This window comes from Salvelinus fontinalis, chromosome 37 (assembly GCF_029448725.1).
Source record: "Salvelinus fontinalis isolate EN_2023a chromosome 37, ASM2944872v1, whole genome shotgun sequence".
Lineage (NCBI taxonomy): Eukaryota > Metazoa > Chordata > Actinopteri > Salmoniformes > Salmonidae > Salvelinus > Salvelinus fontinalis.
This window is the reverse complement of record NC_074701.1, coordinates 31,675,818-31,701,584: the sequence shown is the minus strand read 5'-3', so window position 1 is coordinate 31,701,584 and position 25,767 is coordinate 31,675,818. Positions and strand designations below refer to the sequence as shown.

Genomic DNA, 25,767 nt, shown 5'->3' with positions numbered 1-25,767 from the left:
GCTGAACAAGGACATGGTTAATATAAATCTAGCTGTTTTTTCTATACGTCGGCAGGACAGAGCGGTTGTGTCTGGGAAGCTCAGAGAAGGGTGTGTGAGTCTGTTAACAACTGATGTGTGATCTCTAATATTAAGGAAGTCTCGAAGTTCTGCTCGCCTGAGTTCGAATACCTCACGATAAGCTGTAGACCACACCATTTACCAAGAGACTTTTCATCTATATTTTTCAAAGCTGTCTGTTTACCACCACAAACCGATGCGGGCACTAAGACCACACTCAACAAGCTGTATAGGGCCATAAGCAAACAAAAAAATGCTTACCCAGAGGCGGCTCTTAATGGTCGGTGACTAATGCAGGAAAACTGAAATCTGTTTTTACCTTATTTCTACCAGCATGTGACACCAGTGACATCACCTAGATTACCTTTACTCCACACACAGAGACACATACAAAGCTCTCCCTTGCCCTCCATTTGGCAAATCTGACCATAACTCCTGATTCCTGCTTACAAGCAAAAACTCAAACAGGAAGAGAACAAGAGGAACCCAGTTTTGTAACCGTCGGTGTGTAGTTGTGCGCTGCCAAATACAGAAGGTTAACCCATCTTATAAACTAATTGAGTTGTTTAATATACCTAGTACTCAATACGGGAGTGGTCCGATGAAGCGGATGCTTAGCTACATCATTGTTTCGCTAGCACAGACTGGAATATGTTGAGGAGTTTACCACATCAGTCACCAGCCAAATTAAAAAGTGCATTGAAGACGTTGTCCCCACAGGGACCGTACGTACATTTCCCAACCAGAAGCCATTGTTTACAGGCAACATTCGCACTGAGCTATGGCTAGAGATGCTGCTTTCAAGGATCGGGACACTAATCCAAAAGCTTATAAGAAATCCTGCTACATCCTCCGACAAACCAAACGGGCAACACATTAATACAAGCCCAAGATCGAATCCTATTACACCGGCGCTGACGCTAGTCTATGTGGCAGGGCTTGTAAACTATCAGGGATTACAATGGAAAACCCAGCCGCGAACTGTCCAGTGACAAGCCTACCATACAAGGTAAATACCTTCTATGCACACTTCGAGGCTAGTAACACTGAACTATGCATGAGAGTTGATGTAAGGCCTTTTTAAACAGGTTAACTTTCACAAGGCCTTGGGCCTCCCAAGTGGCGCAGCAGTCTAAGGCACTGCATCGCAGAGCTAGCGGCGTCATTACAGATCAGGTTTGGATACCGGACTGTGTCGCAGCCGGGCCACGACCGGGAGACCCATGAGGCGGCGCACAATTGGCCCAACGTCATCCGGGTTAGGGGAGGGTTTGGCCGGCCGGGATATCCTTGTCCCATCGCGCTCTAGCGACTCCTGTGGCAGGTGTCCCATCCCACCTCCTGTGGCGGGTGTCCCATCGCACTCTAGCGACTCCAGTCACCAGGTGTACAGTGTTTCCTCTGACACACTGGTGCGGCTGGCTTCCTGGTTTTGCAAGCAGTGTGTGAAGAAGCAGTGCGGCTTGGCGGGTTCGTGTTTCGAGAGACACATGGCTCTCGACCTTCGCCTCTTCCTAGTTCGTATGGGTGTTGCAGCAATGGGACAAGACTGTAACTACCAATTTGGATATCACGAAAAGGAGTAACAATGTTAAAACATTTCCCAAGACCTTTAACCTTGGGTAGGGGGCAGTATTTTTACGTCCAGATGAAAGCGTGCCCAAAGTAAACTGCCTGTTACTCAGGCCCAGAAGCTAGGATATGCATATAATTGGTATATTTGGATAGAAAACATTAACGTTTCTAAAACTGTTAAAATTTGTCTGTGAGTATAACAGAACTGATATGGCAGGTGAAACCCCGAGGACAAACCATTCCCCCCCCCCCCCCCCCCCCCCCCAAAAAAGACAATTTCAGGCTACCACTATTTAATGGCTATCACTTTTATTATAAGGCCAAGTCCTCCCAGATTGCAGTTCCTATGGCTTCCACTAGATGTCAAGTCTTTTAGAAAGAGTTTCAGGCTGGTTTTTGGAAAAATGAGCCAGAAATTGAAGTTTTTCTAGGTGGCTCCCATTTTGGCTGTAGTGTTTCCAAGCACGTGGAAGAGAGCGCGTTCTTTGGTATTTTTCGCCGGTAAAGACTAACGTTTCTCCGTCTTAAATTTTATCGTTTATTTACGTATTAGGGTACCTAAGGTTTGATTGTAAACGTTGTTTGACTTGTTTGGAAAAGTTTTAGGGAAACTGGGTGGATTATTGACTGACGCGCACCAGCTAAACTGAGTTTATGGATATAAAGAAGGACATTATCGAACAAAAGGACCATTTGTGATATAACTGGGACATTTGAGTGCCAACAGAATTTCATCATCAAAGGTAAGGAATTTTTTATCGCTATTTCTGACTTTCGTGTCGCACCTGTCTGGTTGAAATATGTTTTTCATGTGTTTGTATGCGGGGCGCTGTCCTCAGATAATCGCATGGTGTGCTTTCGCCGTAAAGTCTTTTTGAGATCTGAAATCTGACACAGCGGCTGGATTAACAAGAAGTTAAGCTTTATTTTGATGTATTACACTTGGGATTTTCTGAAAGTTAAATATTTATAATACTGTAATTTGAATTCCGCGCTCTGCAATTTCACCGGATGTTGGCCAGGTGGGACGCTACCGACGCTACCATGAGAAGTTAAACAGTTACACATTCACCGCAGGTCCAGATGGATTACTTGGCCGTGTACTCGGAGCATGCGCTGACCAGCTGGCAAGTATCTTCACTGACATTTTCAACCTCTCCCTGACCCAGTCTGTAATACCTACATGTTTCAAGCAGACCACTATAGTCCCTGTGCCCAAGAACACCAAGGTAACCTGTCTAAATGATTATCGCCCCGTAGCACTCACATCTGTAGCCATGAAATGCTTTGAAAGGCTGGTCATGGCTCACATCAACACCATCACTCCAATTCTCATACCTCCCCAACAGATCCACAGATGACGGAATCTCTATTGCACTCCACAATGCCCTTTCACAACAACCCTTCTCTCAACGTCAGCAAGACAAAGGACCTGATCGTGGACTACAGGAAACGGAGGGCCTAGCTCGCCCCCATTCACAACAGGGCTCTTGTGGAGCAGGTCGAGAGCGTCAAGTTCCTCAGGGATTTAGAGAAATTGCCCTTAGGCTCTAACCAAACCACACTTGGTGTTATTTTAACTTCAAGATATCCATGAGTTCACAAAAGAGTTTGAGGAAAGTGGAAAACTGGTTGAAAACAGTTAGTCAGCCCAGCGAGACAGGACTGTTCAGGTTGAGTGAATGTGATTGTGTTTCAATCAATCAAGTTTATTTTATATAGCCCTTCGTACATCAGCTAATATCTCAGTGCTGTACAGAGACCCAGCCTAAAACCCCAAACAGCTAGAATGCAGGTGTAGAAGCACGGTGGCTAGGAAAAACTCCCTAGAAAGGCCAAAACCTAGGAAGAAACCTAGAGAGGAACCAGGCTATGAGGGGTGGCCAGTCCTCTTCTGGCTGTGCCGGGTGGAGATTATAACAGAACTATGCCAAGATGTTCAAAAATGTTCATAAGTGACAAGCATGGTCAAATAATAATCATGAATAATTTTCAGTTGGCTTTTCATAGCCGATCATTAAGAGTTGAAAAACAACAGGTCTGGGACAGGTGGCGGTTCCATAACCGCAGGCAGAACAGCTGAAACCGGAACAGCAGCAAGGCCAGGCGGACTGGGGACAGCAAGGAGCCACCACGCCCGGCAGTCCCGACGTATGGTCCCAGGGCTCAGGTCCTCCGAGAGAAAGAAAGAGAGAAGGAGAAAATTAGAGAGAGCCAAGATTTTCAAAATGTTCATAAATGACAAGCATGGTCAAATAATAATCAGGAATAAATCTGTTGGCTTTTCATAGCCGATCATTAAGAGTTGAAAACAGCAGGTCTGGGACAGGTAGGGGTTCCGTAACCGCAGGCAGAACAGTTGAAACTGGAATAGCAGCAAGGCCAGGCGGACTGGGGGCAGCAGGGAGTCGTCATGCCCGGTAGTCCTGACGTATGGTCCTAGGGCTCAGGTTCTCAGAGAGAAAGAAAGAGAGAACGAGAGAATTAGAGAAAGCATACTTAAATTCACACAGGACACTGGATAAGACAGGAGAAGTACTCCAGGTATAACCAACTGACCCTAGCCCCCCGACACAAACTACTGCAGCATAAATACTGGAGGCTGAGACAGGAGCGGTCAGGAGACACTGTGGCCCCATCCGAAGATACCCCCGGACAGGGCCAAATAGGAAGGATATAACCCCACCCACTTTGCCAAAGCACAGCCCCCGCACCACTGGAGGGATATCTTCAACCACCAACTTATAATCCTGAGACAAGGCCTGTCCTCTTTGTTTTATAAACCCTTCTGCTACAGTGTCTTGCGAAAGTATTCACCCTCCTTGGCATTTTTCCTATTTTGTTGCCTTACAATCTGGAATTACAGATTGTAGCAAAGGGAGTGAATACATATGCACGCACCACTTTTCAGTTTCAAATTTATAGAATTTTTGTAAATAAGTAATAAGTAATTTTTTTTCACTTCACTAATTTGAACTATTTTGTCTGTCCATTACATGAAATCCAAATAAAAATCTATTTAAATTACAGGTTGCAATGCAACAAAATAGGGAAAACGCCAAGGCACTGTACCTGAGAGGCCCATGCAGGCGGAGGACACTCAGGAGTCTTTTACTACCTGTGTGTGTGGAAGAGAGCTGTGGTATTCTGGGTCTGTGTGTGTGCCTCCCATGTTTTGTCTGCCTTTCACACCTACCTGTCCAAGTTCATCTTGGTGTGTGTGAATGGCAGCGTTGCATACACAAGCTGACTCTTGTATTGTTGAGAAGTCCCTGTTACTGGGCTTGTGCTTTGATGCTCTTCCCCTCTCGCTCTCTTTCTCCCCCTCTTTCTCTCCATATTTCCCTATCTGTTGTCTCTCTCTCTGGCCTAGTGATGGTTATTCATGGTTGCCATGGCATCAGATGGCAGAGTTTGTGTTTACCAAATGTAATTTATTTTGGGGTTCAGGTGGTGTGTGTGCAAATGTTATGTCATGATGCCCCTAGTAGGGAGATATCACTATTTTCTCCTTTTTGACGTTATGTAGGTTTTTGACCATATTTTATGTTTTTAAATAATGAAGTTCGAAATCTGACCCCTGAGCATTGTCAGATGTATGCGCACAGGAGGTCAAACTGTGGGTGTTTCTCAATATGCATACTCCACACTCTCATGCTCCGAGTGCATTCTCTGAGGACATTCTCTTGAGTGCGTTCTTGTGAGGACGAAGAACACATGACATTTGAGAAGCACACCCCCCCCCCACTGTATTACCTCACGCTGCCCCTCCCATTCAGTGAATCTTCTTTCAGTCACAAAAATGGCAACAATAGAGACGAAACCAGATATACACAAAGCTAACATTTTACTTAACTATCAGGGAGCTATATGTGAATCACAGATATTTAGCTAACGAGATAGTTTAACAGGCAAAAATGACCTAAAACTAATGCTATGCAAGGTAGATGTTAATTAGTGGGTAGCTAACTGCCAATTCTATGTGGCTAGCTACAGTTGAAGTTGGAAGTTTACATACACCTTAGCCAAATACACTTCAACTCAGTTTCACAATTCCTGACATTTAATCCCAGTAAAAATTCCCTGTTTTAGGTCAGTTAGGATCACCACTATTTTAAGAATGTGAAATGTCAGAATAGAGAATTATTTATTTCAGCTTTTATTTATTTCATCACATTCCCAGTGGGTCAGAAGTTTACATACACTCAATTAGTATTTGGTAGCATTGCCTTTAAATTGTTTAACTTGGGTCAAACATTTCGTGTAGCATCTCACAATAAGTTAGGTGAATTTTGGTCCATTCCTCCTACCAGAGCTGATGTAACTGAGTCAGGTTTGTAGGCCTCTTTGCTCACACCTGCTTTTTCAGTTCTGCCCACAAATGTTCTATAGGATTGAGGTCAGGGCTTTGTGATGGCCACTCCAATACCTTGATTTTGTTGTCCTTAAGCCATTTTGCCACAACTTTGGCAGTATGCTTGGGGGTCATTGTCCATTTGGAAGACCCATTTGCGACCAAGCTTTAACTTCCTGACTGACGTCTTGAGATGTTGCTTCAATATATCCACACAATTTCCCCCCCTCATGATGCCATCTATTTTGTGAAGTGCACCAGTCCCTCCTGCAGCAAAGCACCCCCACAACATGATGCTGCCACCCCCGTGCTTCATGGTTGGGATGGTGTTCTTCGGCTTGCAAACATAACGATGGTCATTTGGGCCAAACAGTTCTATTTGTTTCATCAGACCAGAGGACATTTCTCCAAAAAATACGATCTTTGTCCCCATTGTGCAGTTGCAAACCGTAGCCTGGCTTTTTTTATGGCTGTTTTGGAGCAGTGGCTTCTTCCTTACTGAGCGGCCTTTCAGGTTATGTTGATATAAGACTCGTTTTACTGTGGATATAGATACTTTTGTACCTGTTTCCTCCAGCATCTTCACAAGGACCTTTGCTGTTGTTCTGGGATTGATTTGCACTTTTCGCAGCAAAGTACGTTCATCTCTAGGAGACAGAACACGTCTCCTTCCTGAGCGGTATGACGGCTGCGTGGTCCCATGGTGTTTATACTTGCGTACTATTATTTGTACAGATGAACGTGGTACCTTCAGGCGTTTGGAAATTGCTCCCAAGGATGAAACAGACTTGTGGGGGTCTACAATTTTTTTTCTGAGGACATGGCTGATTTCTTTTGATTTTACATTTACATTTACATTTAAGTCATTTAGCAGACATTTTCCCACGATGTCAAGCAAAGAGGCACTGAGTTTGAAGGTAGGCCTTGAAATACATCCACAGGTACACCTCCAATAGGCTAATTGACCTCATTTGAGTCAGAAGCTTGTAAAGCCATGACGTCATTTTCTGGAATTTTCCAAGCTGTTTAAAGGCAGTCAACTTAGTGTATGTAAACTTCTGACCCACTGGAATTGCGATAGTGAAATAATCAGTCTGTAAACAATTGTTGGAAAAATTACTTGTGTCATGTGTAACAGTATAACTTTAGTCATCCCCTCGCCCGACACCGGCGCGAACCAGGGACCCTCTGCACACATCAACTACTGACACCCACGAAGCGTCGTTACCCATCGCTCCACAAAGGCCACGGCCTCGCCCCACTTTCAACCTCCTTTTCCGCAGCAACCAGTGATCCGGGTCAACAGCATCAATGTAACAGTATAACTTTAAACCGTCCCCTCGCCCCGACACGTGCGCGAACCAGGGACCTTCTGCACACATCAACAACGGTCACCCACGAAGCGTCGTTACCCATCGCTCCACAAAGGCCACGGCCCTTGCAGAGCAAGGGTCCAACACTACATCTAGGTTTCAAAGCAAGTGACGTAACTGATTGAAACGCTACTAGAGCGTACCCGCTAACTAGCTAGCCATTTCACATCCGTTACACATGCACAAAGTAGATGTCCTAACCGACTTGCCAAACTATAGTTTGTTGACAAGAAATTTGTGGTGTGGTTGAAAAACGGGTTGTAATGACTCCAACCTAAGTGTATGTAAACTTCCGACATCAACTGTAGGTAACAGTAGTAGCTAGCCAGTTAACTCTAGCCCTATTGATTTACAATGGGCTTGCGGTCTACGTACACTACAGTGGGTTTTGTAGGCAGGTAAACATGCAATCCTCAAATGTTTTCTTGCCTAACATCATTATTTGGAAACGGTATATTGATGATATTTTTGTTCTATGGAGGGGTGATGCAAAACTGCTCCAGGCGTTCCATGCTTTTCTTAACTCCTGTTCTACGCATCTGAGATTTACTGTGCAATCTGATACACGTCAAATCAGTTCTTGATCTTCTGATTAGAGGTCGACCGATTATGATTTTAACGCCGATACTGATTTATTGGAGGACCAAAAAAAGCTGATACCGATTAATCGGCCTATTTATTTATATATATTTGTAATAATGACAATAACAATACTGAATGAACAATGAACACTTATAACCTTATATAATACATCAGTAAAATCAATTTAGCCTCAAATAAATAAACATGTTCAATTTAGTTTAAATGATGCAAAAAGTGTTGGAGAAGAAAGTAAAAGTGCAATATGTGCCATGTAAAAAAGCTAACGTTTAAGTTCCTTGCTCAGAACATGAGAACATATGAAAACTGGTGGTTCCTTTAAACATGAGTCTTCAATATTCCCAGGTAAGATGTTTTAGGTTCAATTCAACTAAATTGAATATAGGACTATTTCTCTATACCATTTGTATTTCATATACCTTTGACTATTGGATGTTATAATAGGTACTTTAGTATTTCCAGCCTAATCTCAGGAGACGATAGGCTTGAAGTCATAAACAGCGCAATACTTGAAGCATTGTGAATAGCTGCTGGCAAACGCAGGAAAGTGCTGTTTGAATGAATGCTTACGAGCCTGCTGCTGCTTACCACCGCTCAGACTGTTCCATCAAATCATAGACTTAATTATAATATAATAACACACATACGAGTCTTAGTTTCCGGATTTGACCATATTAATGACCTATCATTTCGAAAACAAAACTTTTATTCTTTCAGTGAAATACAGAACCGTTCTGTATTTTATCTAACGGGTGGCATCCATAAGTCTAAATATTGCTGTTACATTGCACAACCTTCAATGTAATGTCATTATTATGTAAAATTCTGGCGTATTAGTTTGCAATGAGCCAGGCGGCCCAAACTGTTGCATATACCCTGACTCTACGTGCAATGAACACAAGAGAAGTGGCACAATTTCCCTAGTTAATTATGCCTGCTGACAATTTATTTTAACTAAATATGCAGCTTTAAAAATATATACTTCTGTGTATTGAGTTTAAGAAAGACATCAATGTTTATGGTTAGGTACATTCGTGCAACGATTGTGCTTTTTTCGCAAATGCGCTTTTGTTAAATCATCCCCCGTTTGGTGAAGTTGGCTGTCTTTGTTAGGAAGAAATGGTCTTCGCACAGTTCGCAACGAGCCAGGCGGCCCAAACTGCTGCATATAACGCTACCCTGACTCTGTTGCACAGAACGCAAGTTAAGTGACACAATTTCCCTAGTTAAAAGAAATTCATGTTAGCAGGCAATATTAACTAAATATGCAGGTTTATAAATATGTACTTGTGTATTGATTTTAAGAGACTTTGATGTTTATGGTTAGGTACACATTGGTGCAACGACAGTGCTTTTTTTCACAGGTGTGCTTGTTAACTTCTCTGGAATATGTGGGACGCACCTCAACAACAGCTAGTGAAATTGCAGGGCGCCAAATTCAAAACAGAAATCTCATAATTAAAATTCCTCAAACATACAAGTATTATACACTATTTTAAAGATAAACTTCTTGTTAATCCAGCCACAGTGTCGGATTTCAAAAAGGCTTTACGGCGAAAGCACACCTTTCGTTTATGTTAAGTCAGCGCCTAGCCACAGAAAAACACAGCCATTTTCCAAAGAAGGAGAGGTGTCACAAAAGACAGAAATAGCGTTAAAATTAATCACTAACCTTTGATCTTCACCGGATGGCAATCCCAGGACTCCATGTTAGACAAATGTGTGTTTTGTTCGATAAAGTTTGAAATTGGTGCGTTACGTTCAGAAATGCATTGTCTCAAACAAACATCCGGTGAAAGTGCAGAGGGCCACACCAAATTCCAGAAATACTCATCATAAACATTGATGAAAGATACAAGTGTTAAACACACAATTTAAAGATACACTTCTCCTTAATGCAACCGCTGTGTCAGATTTCAAATACGTTTCACGGTAAAAGCACACCATGCAATTATGTTAGGTCAGCGCCTAGACACAGAAAAACATACAGCCATTTTCCAACCGAGGAGAGGTGTCAACTCAGAAATAGCATTATAAATATTCACTTACCTTTGATCTTCATCGGAATGCACTCCCGGGAATCCCAGTTCCACAATAAATGTTCGATTAAGTCCATCATTTATGTCCAAATACCTCCTTTTTAGTCGCACGTTTAGTGCAGTAATCCAAATGCACAACGCGCGAGCACTAAGTCTAGACAAAGACAAAAAAGTTACATTACAGTTCATAGAAACATGTCAAACGATTGATTATATACATCTTTAGGATGTTTTTATCATTAATATTCCAACCGGACAATTCCTTTGTCTTTAAAAATGAAAGGGAATGCAGCTCGCTCTCACGGCTGCGCGTGAGACTTCGCTCATGGCATTCTGCCAGACACCTGGTTCAAACAGCTCTTATTCGCTCCCCCTTCATAGTAGAAGCCTGAAACAAGGTTCTAAAGACTTGACATCTAGTGGAAGCCTTAGGAAGTGCAATCTGACCCCATTTACACTGTGTATTGGATAGGCAAAGACTTGAAAACCTACAAACCTCAGATTTCCCACTTCCTGGTTGAAATTCTCAGATTTTTGCCTGCCATATGAGTTGTTATACTCAGACATCATTCAAACAGTTTTAGAAACTTCAAAGTGTTTTCTATCAAAATCTACTAATAATATGCATATTCTAGCTTCTGGGCCTGAGTAGCAGGCAGTTTACTCTGGGCACCTTATTCATCCAAGCTACTCAATACTGTCACCCAGTCCCAAAGAAGTTAAATTGCCCATTTGGCGAAGTAGGCTGTGATTCAATGATAAATTAACATGCAACGCAGGACAAGCTAGATAAACTAGTAATATCATCAACCAAATCAAATCAAATTTTATTAGTCACATACACATGGTTAGCAGATGTTAATGCGAGTGTAGCGAAATGCTTGTGCTTCTAGTTCCGACAATGCAGTAATAACAACAAGTAATCTAACCTAACAATTCCACAACTACTACCTTATACACGCAAGTGTAAAGGGATAAAGAATATGTACATAAAGATATATGAATGAGTGATGGTACAGAACGGCATAGGCAAGATGCAGTACATGGTATAGAGTACGGTATATACCTATGAGATGAGTACTGTAGGGTATGTAAACATAAAGTGGCATAGTATAAAGTGGCTAGTGGTCCATGTATTACATAAGATGGCAAGATGCAGTAGATGATATAGAGTACAGTATATACATAAGAGATGTGTAATGTAGGGTATGTAAACATTATATTAGGTGGCATTGTTTAAAGTGGCTGGTGGTACGTTTTTACATAATTTCCATCAATTCCCATTTTTAAAGTGGCTGGAGTTGAGTCAGTATGTTGGCAGCGGCCGCTAAATGTTAGTGGTGGCTGTTTAACAGTCTGATGGCCTTGAGATAGAAGCTGTTTTTCAGTCTCTCGGTCCCTGCATTGATGCACCTGTACTGACCTCGCCTTCTGGATGATAGCGGGGTGAACAGGCAGTGGCTTGGGGGGTTGTTGTCCTTGATGATCTTTATGGCCTTCCTGTGACATCGGGTGGTGTAGGTGTCCTGGAGGGCAGGTAGTTTGCCCCGGGTGATGTGTTCTGCAGACCTCACTACCCTCTGGAGAGCCTTACGGTTGTGGGCGGAGCAGTTGCCGTACCAGGCGGTGATACAGCCCGACAGGATGCTCTCGATTGTGCATCTGTAGAAGTTTGTGAGTGCTTTTGGTGACAAGCCGAATTTCTTCAGCCTCCTGAGGTTGAAGAGGCGCTGCTGCGCCTTCTTCACAACGCTGTCTGTGTGGGTGGACCAATTCAGTTTGTCCGTGATGTGTACACCGAGGAACTTAAAACTTTCCACCTTCTCCACTACTGACCCGTCGATGTGGATAGGGGGGTGCTCCCTCTGCTGTTTCCTGAAGTCCACAATCATCTCCTTTGTTTTGTTGACGTTGAGTGTGAGGTTATTTTCCTGACACCACACTCCGAGGGCCCTCACCTCCTCCCTGTAGGCCGTCTCGTCGTTGTTGGTAATCAAGCCTACCACTGTAGTGTCGTCCGCAAACTTGATGATTGAGTTGGAGGCGTGCATGGCCACGCAGTCGTGGGTGAACAGGGAGTACAGGAGAGGGCTCAGAACGCACCCTTGTGGGGCCCCAATGTTGAGGATCAGCGGGGTGGAGATGTTGTTACCTACCCTCACCACCTGGGGGCGGCCCGTCAGGAAGTCCAGGACCCAGTTGCACAGGGCGGGGTCGAGACCCAGGGTACATCTGTAGTTAACTAGTGATTTATGTTAAGCTTGATTGTTTTTTATAAGATACATTTAATGCTAGCTAGTACCTTACCTTGGCTCCTTGCTGCACTCGCATAACAGGTATTCAGCCTGCCACAGTCTCCTTGCGGAGTGCAATGTAATTGGCCATTATCGGTGTCCAAAAATGCCGATTTTACCGATTTGTAAAGGCAGCCTTCCTCCTCTTCGTCCGAAGAGGAGGTGTAGCAGGGATCGGACCAAGACGCAGCGTAGCTCGTGTTCAACATGACTTCAATAAACAAGACGAAACTGTGAACACTTACAACTAACAAAATAAAATAACAAACGTGGCAAACCGAAACAGCCCTATCTGGTGCAGTGAAAACACAGAGACAGGAAACAACCACCCACAAAATCCCAACACAAAACAAGCCACCTATATATGATTCCCAATCAGAGACAACACAAAACATCTGCCTCTGATTGAGAACCATATTAGGTCAAACATAGAAACAGACAAACTAGACACACAACATAGAATGCCCACCCAGCTCACGTCCTGACCAACACTAAAACAAGCAAAACACACAAGAACTATGGTCAGAACGTGACACCGATTTTGTTATGGAAACTTGAAATCAGCCATTCTGATTAATCGGTCGACCTCTACTTCTGATCCTGTGTAAAGAAAAAGTTCTATACGCTGATCTTTACAGGAAACCTACTGATCGTAACAGTTTGAGGGCTGATAGTTGTCACTCACTTCCCTTGAAAAACAGTTTGCCCTACAGCCAATTCTACAGCCAAGAAATATGACTGAGAAAGAAAATTCAAGGAGAGGGGGTACAAAAATGGTCAGATTTAATACTGCTATTGAGAAAATTAAAAAACAAAACGCGAAATTACCTTTTTCAAGGTCAGTCTTGCAAAAAGAAGCGTTCTTGCGTTCTAACTACCCGCTATTCAAAGTGCTCTGAACAAATTAAGGGAATCGTTCACAAACTTTGGCACATTCTACGATCCGATGATAGTATCGGTAATATGTTTATTTTGGACCTTCCCTTGGTCTAATTCTCGCGGGGCAGAAATCTCAGATCAATTGGTAAACTCTGATTTTACCACCCCAAGATATCCCTGCACAACGTCTATTTGCGGCCCTACTGGATGGAAACTACAAGTGTAATGGCTGTGCTCAATGCAATGGCACTTATAAATGTAGATCCTTCAAACACCCCAAACAGGGAAACCGATCTCAATCAATGGTGTTATCACATGCTCCACTAAGGCAGTTATTAATTTTATAACTTGTCCTTGTGGTAAAAATGATGTGATTAAAACAAAACGCGAATTAAAAGTACGAATCTCGGAGCGTCGTAGCACCATTAGGTGCAAAAACTCGACTTACCCAGTTGCGGCACACTTTTGTGAAGAAAACCAAATTTTGTCGATTTTGTCTCTATGTTATATTGGCATCGAACATGTCACCCTCCCTAGGAAAGGGGGTGACCTCTACAATTTATTGTTAAAACGAGATGCTGCCTGGATCTTTAATTTAAAGACTCTTGCTCCCTTCAGTCTCAACGTAGACTTTGATCTGAAGCCATTCTTGTGATTATTGTGATTGTGCCATTGTAAATGTTTGTAGGCTTATGTAGCCAAATTGTATCTATGATCTTACGCTATCCATTTGTTTTTTGTATGCTATTTTAATATATGAGAATTAACCAATGATTAGACACATGTCTTTTGACACTATATAAACGAGTCACCCTGCAGTGTTTATTATTATACCCTGATGAAGACAGCTTATTAGGTTATTCAATTATTGCACTTGAGCTCCTAAAGTGTGAGTGTGAGGCTCTCCTTTATTTTTTTAGTGTTCTACTCCGCGAGCCAGCACCTCGCCTAAATAGGTGTGCGTTTCTTTCGCCTCTAAAACATGCTAAAATTAACATTTAATTAATCAATTCATACTATCATGAAATATTGTATTCAAGAAACATATGAGATGTGAATAGGCAACATTTAATTCCAAAGTCTGAGTTTATTTTCTCTCCCTTCAGTTCAAATAATGTCTATAATTGATTTCATGAAATGTTGCGTAATTTTTACGTGATTGCGTCATATTCTGTGCATACTTTCCGTTGAAGCTTTCTTCGATGCACGCTTCAAAATATGTACAAACAGAGTACGCATCTGAGAAGTGCCCTCCCATACATTGATTTGGACTCATAATCCGACCTTCCCGTGCTCGGAGCACCGTAGTATGCATTTTGAGAAAGACCCTGTGTGTTTGTGACAGCCTACACGGATGTCTGTCCATCTACTGCATGGTGTTGTGCTTAGTCATTTTTCAATGACAATTACCCTTTATCAGAGTTTTGATTTTGTTGGGTGCATTATATTCTGGTGCGCAAGTTATTTTCTCTCTCCTCTCTCTCCACTCTCTTTCACTCCTTCTCTCCGCTCTCTTTACCCCTTCTCTCACCCCTCTCATCTCTCCGGTCAGTGCCCCTCTGAGTGGGAGACCAAGCTGAATCAACCTGTTTCTGGGTTAGAACACACTGACCAGACTGGTCCTCCAGGAGTACACCCAGATTTCCTGATATTAGTCCAGTCCAATGACCGATTTTTAGTCCAATTCAAGCAAACCAGAGTATCGATTGGAATTAGAAGACACTTTGTGGTGATTTTGATCAGTCAGAATTGCTAGCTGATTTGTTATCAGGTGACCTGTAGACAGGACTATCAGGCAAGACTATCAGGCAAGTAGACAGGACTATCTCAGTGACAGGTTGTTGTGTGGTCTTATTGCTTGGTTTATTTGTTGTAACAGTGCAATGACAGCATAGATGGAGAGCATAGCCTACATTGAGAGAGCATACAACCAGTGCCAAACTTTAAACTACATTGGATGTGATTTCCCCCCCCCCCCCCCCCCCCCGCTAGAGCATTCACACATAATGGTCATGTTTCGTATAACCTACATTTTACTTCTCTTCTATTGTGTGAACCTCTTCCCTGTGGTTGGAAACCTTAGTCTTTCACCCCCTGTTCTCCCCGGTTCAACCACAAAACCAACAGTGATGGTTATTGTTCCTGTTCCCTCTGTTTGTTCATGACTCACTGGTTCCGACTGTATTTCTCTTTTTACTGTTTCTAAGAATAGAGGCCACTGGGAAAATGAGTATTAAACATGTTAGATATCAACTATTCCCTGACTCACTTTTGCCATTCCAAGTTATATGAATGGCTGTGAGTTCATAAGCCTCATGCTTCAAGTAGTTAAATGTTCAAGTTACGTGGTCCAGATTGAAGACCATGGTTAGTTGATGAGGTGTGTTGCATCCTGTCTTTGTATTATCCTAACCATTACTCCTTTACCTGATCAATGTTGTCTATATTAGTGTCTATATTATGCGTAGGCTAACCCTTTTCTTTGCCTGTCACAGGTACGTCATGGCCCTGTACAACCAGCACGTCTGCCCTGTGGATAACTGGTACGTAGCTAAATCATTCATGTTAATAGCTGTTTTTTTTGGTGTTTTTTAAACTAGGCAAGTCAGTTAAGAACAAGTTCTTATTTACAATGACGGCCTAGGAACAGTGGGTAACAGTGGGTAACTGCCTTGTTCAGGGGCAGAACGACAGATTTTTACCTTGTCAGCTTGTGGATTTGATCTCGCAACCTTTGGGTTACTAGCCCAACGCTCTAACCACTAGGCTACTTGACGCCCCTCTAGGCTAGCTGTATAGTTTATTAATGTTAATAACTAGTTATCAACCACTTGTATCACTGCTACATAGCATGAAACCTATACATGGTATAATACTTGCCTGCATACGTCAAACCACTCACAACAAGGAGTCTCTTTTGGCTCTCCTGCTCTAACTCACTCATCTCTGTATCAGCTATGATAAGCTGCCTGTAATCATGATACATTTTTTGTAAGAAAATACTAAAATCACCAGGAATTTGTTTAATTTAGGAAACCTGTTTCTGAGCAAAAAAAAGATGTGGTCGTGTCTCAATTTAATCAAGGTATTCAAACTCTTTTTGGAGTTAGTTGTGGGCAATTTGCAATGCAAAAATTATTATAATTATGTTCCGGCCCCCCGACTATCTGTTCCGACAAGAACCGGCCCGCAGCTGAATTTAGTTGCCTACCCCTGCCATGCTGAGTGTGTGTGGGGTTGTCAAAACACTTTTTTAATGCCACTTACAGACTAGTATTTCCATAATAGGGCTGTTGCATTAGTGAAACTTAGTCTTCTATTATGCACTACTAGACTGTTTCAAGTTACAAGGGCTGCTTGACATGATTTTTAAAACCTTGTCCTCATCAAAGCATCCCTCTCTTCCCTGTGTGTGTGTGTGTGTGTGTGTGTGTGTGTGTTTGTACACGCGCACAGGTTATATAACCAGTCGTGTGACAAGGAGCTGTACCTACAGAGTGGACCAACGTTGTGCTGTACTCTAGACAATGTTCCACTCATCAGGTCAGTCTGATCTTTCTCTCTCTCTACCAATTTCAATATAAGGGGCTTTATTGGCATGGAGAACATATGTTTACCTTGCCAAAGCAAGTGAAATAGATAATAAACAAAAGTGAAATAAACAATAAAAAATTAACAGTAAACATTACACTTACAAAAGTTCCAAAAGAATAAAGACATTTCAAATGTCATATGTCTATATACAGTGTTGTAATGATGTACAAAAGGGTAAAAATAATAAACATAAATATAGGTTGTATTTACAATGTTTTTTGTTCTTCGCTGGTTTCCTTTTTCTTGTGGCAACAGGTCACATCTTGCTGCTGTGATGGCACACTGTAGCATTTCACACAATAGATATGGGAGTTTATCAAGATTGGAATTGGTCTGCGTAATCTGAGGGACATATGTCCCTAATATGGTCATACGTTTGGCCGGAGGTCAGGAAGTGCAGCCCAGTTTCCCCCTCATTTTGTGGGCAGTGTGCATATAGCCTGTCTTCTCTTGCGAGCCAGGTCTGCCTTCTGCAGCCTTTCTCAATACCAAGGCTATGTTCACTGAGTCTGTACATAAGTCAAAGATTTCCTTCATTTTGGGTCAGTCACAGTGATCAGATATTCTGCCACTGTGTACTCTCTGTTTTGGGCCAAATAGCATTCTATTTTGCTCTGTTTTTTTGGTTAATTCTTTCCAACGTGTCAAGTAATTACCTTTTTGTTTTCTCATTTAAGATGTTTTATTTCACTTTTATTTAACCAGTTAGGTTAGTTGAGAACAAGTTCTCATTTACAACTGCGACCTGACCAAGATAAAGCAAAGCACTGCGACACAAACAACACAGAGACACCTAGGTAGTCTCTGTGTTGCAGACACCTAGGTAGTTGTCCACATATTCTAAGTCAGAAACGTCCAGAGTAGTGATGCGTGTGCGGGCAGCAAACGGTTGAAAAGCATGCATTAGGTTTTACTAGCGTTTAAAGAGCAGTTGGAGGCCACGGATGGAGTGTTGTATGGCATTGAAGCTCGTTTGGAGATTAGTTAGGTGTCCAAAGAAGGGCCAGATGATTTGGTTGGTTATGTTTCACTATATTGGATCACTCCAATATATTGGTATCACTCCACAGCGGAGGGATACATCCGAGGTGAGGATTTAGATTTACTCCCCTGTACACCAGTGTCTCGGCTGGGGTCCACCGCCATATATAGACCACATGGCTGCGACACACACTTTCATTTTCTCGGCGGTACAAACTTTCTGAAGTGTGCTTGGTAAGTCACTGGTAAGTGTAATATCTTGCGTGGAAGTATACTCACTGGCTATTTGCAGCCTGTGTCTTATGCCCGTGGTTTGTCGTGCTTGTGTTTGGTTAGCGTTACACTATGACTCTGTGTGCATCCTTTAATATATTGGTGGCTCTTGCTGCCACAAACTGTATTTACCTTACACAACTTGTCTACTGGCTTGTTCTGTGTGTGTTGTGAATTGCTTAACATGCTGTCTCTGCTAATTACCCTACAAGGTTTTTCCCCCCTGTTTTTCCAAATTTTTTTTGCAGAGGTACTGTAATTTATCCCTCACCGGGTTCCTATTCCTCCAAGCGGGTCACGACATAAGCTCTCCCAGGGTGTCGGACCCCTGCTCTGTGGCCTTGATGGCTTGGCTGAGCTTATAGCTTCCCTTTGTGACAGGTGTGATGGTGGCATCCCCCCTGGAGATCTGCATACCTTATGTATGCGCTGCCTGGGTTTGAGCCACGTGGAGAGGGCGGTGGAGCACCCTACTGGATGCCTGTTTTGTGTGGTGTTCTCAGAACGCCTAAAACTTGCGCAATTGGAGGCCATGCGGGAGTGGGTCGGCCAGGCTTGGGCTCAGGCTGGGGACGAGCTCCCTCCCTCTACTGGGCCCAGTACCCCTCCCAGGAAGTGTGGCCGGAGCCACCGCAGGCAGAGCCCATCTGCTGTCATTCCTGGACGAGGGCAGGAGTCGGACTGCTGGGATCATCTTGAACGAGAGGGCGGGCGCATGCCCTGCGTCAGAAGGTTGATAGCTTCGATGGCAACAACAGCTGTTCCCTGTTGGCCAGTGATAGGCTGTTCCTGGGGGATGATGCTGGCACTGTTCACCACCGTGAGCGGGGCTGACAGGCCATCAGAAGCTGGCGGTGGGGCTTCATCGCCCCCAGCGGCTCGAGGCTATGAGGGGCTTACTCACTTGGGTAGCCATTGCAGTGGACATAAAACTGGTGGACAGTGATGACTCTCCATCTGTCCCCATGTCTGCTGAGTTCCGCGAGGCCTTGCAGGAGAGCTGGGCCTCTGCCAGGGGGCGCTTCTGACTCACATCAGAGACTGGACCATGGAGTTATGTGGCGGGCGCAGAGTCACTCGGCCTCCGGGATTACCCGACCATGGACACCATGATAGCTGCCATGGTCCTCCCGGACCAGGAGATTATAGGGCAGAACCTGCGACTGAAGCCAGGACCACCAGAGTCTTTGATGCGGACTTGAAAGCCACATATGGGTCCCTCTGCTCTCTTGGCCACCTTAGCAACGCGGCCATGCTGCTGCAGGCCTACCTGCAGACTCTGTTGCCCCGGCTGCAGGGGGGCACAGAGGAGCTCCTCCGGGAAGCGGTGGAGATGTCTCGCCTGCTTTCCCTGCTCCAGAGTTGTGGCCCGCTCCAACGGATGGGCCATGGCGCAGGTGGTTACCTCCTAGCGCCATCTCTGGCTGGCCCAATCCCGTCTGCCAGCTGCTCTCCAGAGCACATTTGTCACTCTCCTCATCACCCCAGGGCTGACCTTTGGCACAGTGGTTAATGACATTCTGGAGCATACCGATAATGTTCGGGGGACCTGGAGACCCTGAGACGGTTCATGCCACCTCCTCAGGCCCCGGGTCCAAGGCAGACGTACCATCGCCACCCACCTGCACCCGAACAACGGTGGGGTTCCTCCTGCCCCATCGCCTCATGCAGAGGAATGACAGCAGGGAGGGGCACAGCGTGCGGTTGAACAACCTGTCAACAGCCATAGGGACGTGCCTCTGGGACCAAGGAGTTTGAGGCGCCAAAGAAAAGGCGGGCCCCGGAAGGACCCCTGACGCACCCCTCCCCGGCCTCGGCCGCTTCTCCTGGTCTCAGAGGGCAAAGTGGGAGGAGTGTGTGGAGTCCCCGTGGGTGTTGTCCACAATGCTCGAGGGGTACCCAACTCCAATTACGTTGCCGGCCCCCATCCTTCAGGGGCCTTCGTGTCACCACAGTGGCCGACCCCCTGAAGAAAACCCTGCGGCTGGAGATCTCCTCAATCCTGGACAAGGGTGCCATCCGCAGGATCGAGAGTTCAGAACTTCTAGGTGGGTTCTACTCCACTTATTTTGTGGTCCCAAAAAGAAACTGAGGGTTTCGACTGATTTTGGACCTCTGCAAACTCAATGGGTACGGTACAGAGGTTCCACATGCTGTCTCCAGGCTGCGTATTGTAGGCTGTGTCCAGGGACCAGTGGTTTGTGACACTGGACCTGAGGGATGCATATTTTCATGTTCCTGTTCACCCAGCTCATTCGCAGTACCTCCGATTCGCTTAAGGGGGGTCATATGAATTCATGGTTCTTCCCTTCGGCCTCTCCTTGGCACCCCGCACTTTCACAAAGTGCATGGACACTGTCCTGGCACCTCTAACATCCCGAGGGTTGTTGATCCTCAATTACCTGGGCGATTGGCTGACTTGTGCCCCAACCAGGACCCAGGTCCTGTCAGACAGAGACATGTTCCTGATCCACATTACTGTAAACGACAGGTGGCCTTCATTGGCATGGAACTGGACTCATGAGAGCACGCCTGCCCACCAGAAGGGTTCAGGCGATCTTATCTTGCCCCGACCACTTTCGGCAGGGGCGGATGGTATCTGTCCTAACCTGCCAATGCCTGTTGGGCTTGCTGATGGCGGCCTTGTTGTTGATTTTCCCTGGGCCTGCTCCATCTCTGGCCTCTTCAACGGTGGTTCAACTCCCACCGGCTGCACCCGAAGCACCACCGCCAGCTGTGGGTGACCGCACAGTGCCTATGGGCATTGTTGAGGTGGTGCTGTCACTCCTTTCTCTCAGGTGGGGTGGAGATGCTGAGGATGTGCCGCCGGAAGTTGGTCAGCACAGACGCCTCCCAGATCGGCTGGCGGGTGTGACCAAGGGCAGGTTGGCCAGCGGCTGTTGGTTACTCCCTTGGAGCGGCAGGCACATCAATAGACTAGAGCTTTGAGCTGTACTATTGGCCCTGCAGTCGTTCCTCCCACAACTGAAGGGAAGACATGTCCTGGTGAGAATAGACAACACCACAGTGGTGGCTTACATCAACCATTGGGGTGGACTGAGGTCGCATCAACTCCATCTTATGGCACGGGAGCTCCTTCTCTGGGCTCAGAGACGTATAGCATCTCTACGCGCAGCACACGTGCCCGGCATCCTGAATGTGGCAGCGGATATGCTCTCGAGGGAGGGCCTGCCACCTTGAGACTGGAGCCTACATCCCCAGGTGGTGCAGCACCTGTGGGACAAGTTCGGGAGGTTGCAGGTGGACCTCTTTGCCTCCCTGGACAATGCGCTCTGCCCCTTGTGGAGCCACCATGGCCTCTGGGCTTGGATGCTCTGGCTCACGATTGGCCCGGGCTGAAGCTTTACGCATTTCCCCCTTTTCCCCTGATCCAGGCTGTGCTGGACAGGACCAGGTTGGCAGAGCATCGGCTGCTTCTGGTTGCCCCATACTGGCCCAGACCACCCTGGTTTAGCCTTCTCCTTTCGCTGTTGTCTGGGACACCTTGGTAACTTCCCCTGAGACCGGACCTGCAGTCTCAGGCCGGGGAACTCTGTGGCACCCGAGGCCGCACCGCCTCAGTCTATGGGCTTGGCCACTGAACGGCACCAATGGTCCATGTTAGGACTACAGGAGGGTGTAATGAACACCATGCAGAACGCAATGGCGCCCCGGCTACAACCGTGACATACCAGTTGCACTGGTGGTTGTTCTGCTCATGATGCACTGGTATTGAGGTTGTGCCTGAGTCATGCGGGGTGCAGTATGTCCTCCAATACCTGCAGTCTCACTTGGATGAGGGCTTGACAGCCTCTACACTGAGAGGGTATTTGGCTGCTATATCTGCCTGCCATGTGGGGTGGATGGACAGGCCAGTGGGGCGCCATCCCTTGGTCTCCAGGTTTATGAAGGGGGTTTGTCTCCTGCGTCTAGCTAGGACCCGCTCCATGGCAAGCTGGGATGTGGTCTTTGGCAAAGCTGCCTTTCGAAACGTTGGATTCTACCTCCCTGAAACACCTCTCAGTGAAGGTGGCTTTCTTGGTAGCGATTACTTCCATGAAGAGGGTGGGTGAGTTCCATGCTCTTTCAGTAAGTTCTGAGTGCTACCGGATGTTTATTTGTTTGTTTGACAGAGCCCCAGGACCAGCTTGCTTAGGGGGCTCTTCTCCAGGTCCAGCTCTCTGTAGGGGATGACTTTGTTTTGGAAGGTTTGGGAATTGCTTCCTTTTAGGTGGTTGTAGAATTAATGCAGAGTCTCAATTTTGTGAATTCTTGGATGGTGTGCGGATCCCAGACCTCACAACCATAAAGAGCAATGGGTTCTTTAACTGATTCAAGTATTTTTAGCTCTAAGGCAATGGTGTCTAGATGGAATTTGTATTCGTATTCCTGGGAACTGGGCCTTTTTTGGAACACGTTTTTTTTTGTCTTACTGAGATTTACTGTCATAGCCCAGATCTGACAGAATCTGTGCAGAACATCTATGTGTTACTGTAGGCCCTACTTGGTTGGGAACAGAAGCACCAGATCATCAGCAAACAGACATTTGACTTCAAATTCTAGTAGGTTGAGGCCTGGTGCTGCAGACTGTTCTAGTGCCCTCTCCAATTCGTTGATATATATATGTTGAAGAGGGTTGGGCTTAAGCTGCATCCCTGTCACCCCCCGGCCCTGTGGGGATTTTTTTTTTTTAAATGTTGCCAATTTTAACCGCACACTTGTTTGTATACGTGGATTTTATGTCATATGTTTTTCCCCCAACGCCAGTTTCCATCAATTTGTATAGCAGGCCCTTGTGCCAAATTGAGTCAAGCTTGCTTGTTTGGTAATTCGTGTGCATGGTGAATACATACGTGGTCTGTCGTACGGTAATTTGGTAAAAAGCCAATTTGGCATTTGCTCAGTACATTGTTTTCACTGAAGAAATGTACAAGTCTGCTGTTAATGATCATGCAGAGGATTTTCCCAAGGTTGCTGTTGACGCATATCCCACGGTAGTTATTGGGGTCAAATTTGTCTCCACTTTTGTGGATTGGGGTGATCAGTCCTTGGTTCCAAATATTGGGGAATATGCCAGAGCTGAGGATGAGGTTAGAGTATAGCCAATTTGAATTTGTGGTCTGTATATTTTATGATTTCATTTAGGATACCATCAACTCCACAGGCCTTTTTGAGTTGGAGTGTTGTATTTTGTCCTGTAGTTCATTCAATATCATTGGAGAATCCAGTGGGTTTTAGTAGTATTTAATAGTTGATTCTAAGATTTGTATTTGATCATGTACACTAGCATTCAAAAGTTTGGGGTCATTTTAATTGATCATAAATACAGTGTAGACATTGTTAATGTTGTAAATGACTATGGTAGCTGGAAACGGCAGATTTATTTAAATGTTTTATGGAATATCAATAGGCGTGCAGAGGCCCATTATCAGCAACTATCACTCCTGTGTTCCAATGGCACGTTGTTAGCTAATCCAAGTTTATAATTTGTTGTTCTGTGAAGGGAGTAGTACACAGCATTGTACGAGATCTTCCGTTTCTTAGCAATTTCTCTCATTGAATAGCCTTCATTTCTCAGAACAAGAATAGACTGACGAGTTTCAGAAGAAAGTTCTTTGTTTCTGGCCATTTTAAGTCTGTAATCAAACCTACAAATGCTGATGCTCCAGATACTCAACTAGTCTAAAGAAGCCCAGTTTTATGTTTCTTTAAAATCAGCACAATAGTTTTCAGCTGTGCTAACATAATTGCAAAAGGGTTTTCTAATGATCAGTTAGCCTTTTAAAATGAAACTTGGATTAGCTAACACAACGTGCCATTGGAACACAGGAGTGATGGTTGCTGATAGTGGGCCTCTGTACTCATATGTAGATATTCCATAAAAAAATCTGCCATTTATAGCTACAATAGTCATTTACAACATTAACAATGTCTACACTATATTTCTGATCAATTTTATGTTAACGGACAAAAAATGTGCCTTTCAAAAACAAGGACATTTCTAAGTGACTCCAAACCTTTGAATGGTAGTCTGTTTTTGCTGTATTCTTCTGTTATATAGCTCTCTACCCCTCTCTTTCTCGCTTTCACGTCACCACCCCTTTCTCTTTCCTTTCCTCATTCTTTCTCCCTCTGTCTCCTCCTTTTCTCTTTGTATCACTGTCACTATCTTCCTCTGTCGCTCCGTCTCTCTCGGTTCCGGTGTGTGTGTCTGCGTATGCGTGTGTGATTCCTGTTTCTTAAAATAACTGACGGCTCAGATTTTGGTGTACGTGGAACACACACACACACACACACACACACACACACACACACACACACACACACACACACACTAAAAAGCGCACACACAGGAATTCCCCAGAAAAGAGGAGTCAGTTTTCCGAGGGGGGTTGAGATAATTAAGAGACGTGTGCTTTGTTTAGCCTCTCCCATCCCCAGAGCCTTCAACTTCAGAGAACCGTTAAGGAATGTAAATATATGGCTTCTATAGAAGTTGTGACCAAATATATATTATATGGTATTGAAAAAGCTTACAGGATAACTGGCTCCTACCTCGAAGTTGCAATTACTGTTTCATGGTTCTATAATCGACCTGTGAATGAGAGAAAGGGTCGGGTGTGTGCGCTTGCTTGCTTTTTAGTGTTTGTCTCTGAGACAGTGGCGAGGTCCAGTCAGCTGAGAGGGCTTGGTCTTAACAGGAGACAGGACCAGGCAGACAGGTACAAGCTCGCAGGCAGGTATTATGACTGATTGCCTCACCCCTACAATAGCTGGTTTTCACCTTTCTAGGAAGGTTCGGAGAGCAGGTGAAAGGCTAGAACAGTAGGTAAAAGGTAAAATGCTATGTTGTAGCAGAGAAGGACACTCAGACCTTTTCTCAATTGGAGCTGCTTGATTCCTCCCATCCTTTCCTCCATCCTCTCCTGGCCTCTTTTGGAAAAAGGTCAAAGGTATTTGAGGAGACGAGGCGAGGAAACAAACAAATTACTCTCCTTGTTTCATCAAGTGTTTACATACAGTGCCTTTGTAAATTATTCAGACCCCTTGACCTTTTCCACATTTCGTTACAACCTTATTCTAAAATGTATTAAATAAAACATTTTCCTCAGAAATCTACACACATTACCCCATAATGACAAAGCAAAAACATTCTTAAATGGAAGTAGTTTGGAATCACCAAGACTCTTCCTAGAGTTGGCCGCCCGGCCAAACTAAGCAATTGAGGGAGAAGGGCCTTGGTCAGGGAGGTGACCAAGAACTGATGGTCACTCTGACAGAGCTCATGAGTTCCTTTCTGGAGATGGGAGAACATTTCAGAAGGACAACTATCTCTACAGCACTCCACCAATCAGGCCTTTATGGTAGAGTGGCCAGAGGGAAGCCACTCTTCAGTAAAAGGCACATGACAGCCTGCTCGGAGTTTGCCAAAAGGCACCTAAAGTCACTGACTGTGAGAAACAAGATTATCTGGTCTGATGAAACCAAGATTGAACTCTTTGGCCTGAATGCCAAGTGTCACGTCTGGATGAAACCTGGCACTATCCCTACGGTAATGCATGGTGGTGGGAGAATCAGGCTGTGGGGATGTTTTTCAGAGCCAGGGACTGGGAGACTAGTCAGGATTGAGGGCATTATGAATGGAGCAAAGTACAGAGAGATCCTTGATGAAAACCTGCTCCAGAGCGCTCAGGACCACAGACTGGGGTGAAGGTTCACCTTCCAACAAGACAACAACCTTAAGC

General features: G+C 44.8%; 1 pseudogene; it reads left to right on the top strand.

The window, feature by feature from the left end:
* The window catches only part of LOC129836524 (transmembrane protein 150A-like), a 50,797-nt pseudogene that overhangs the window by 3,615 nt on the left and 21,415 nt on the right, over positions 1-25,767 (top strand).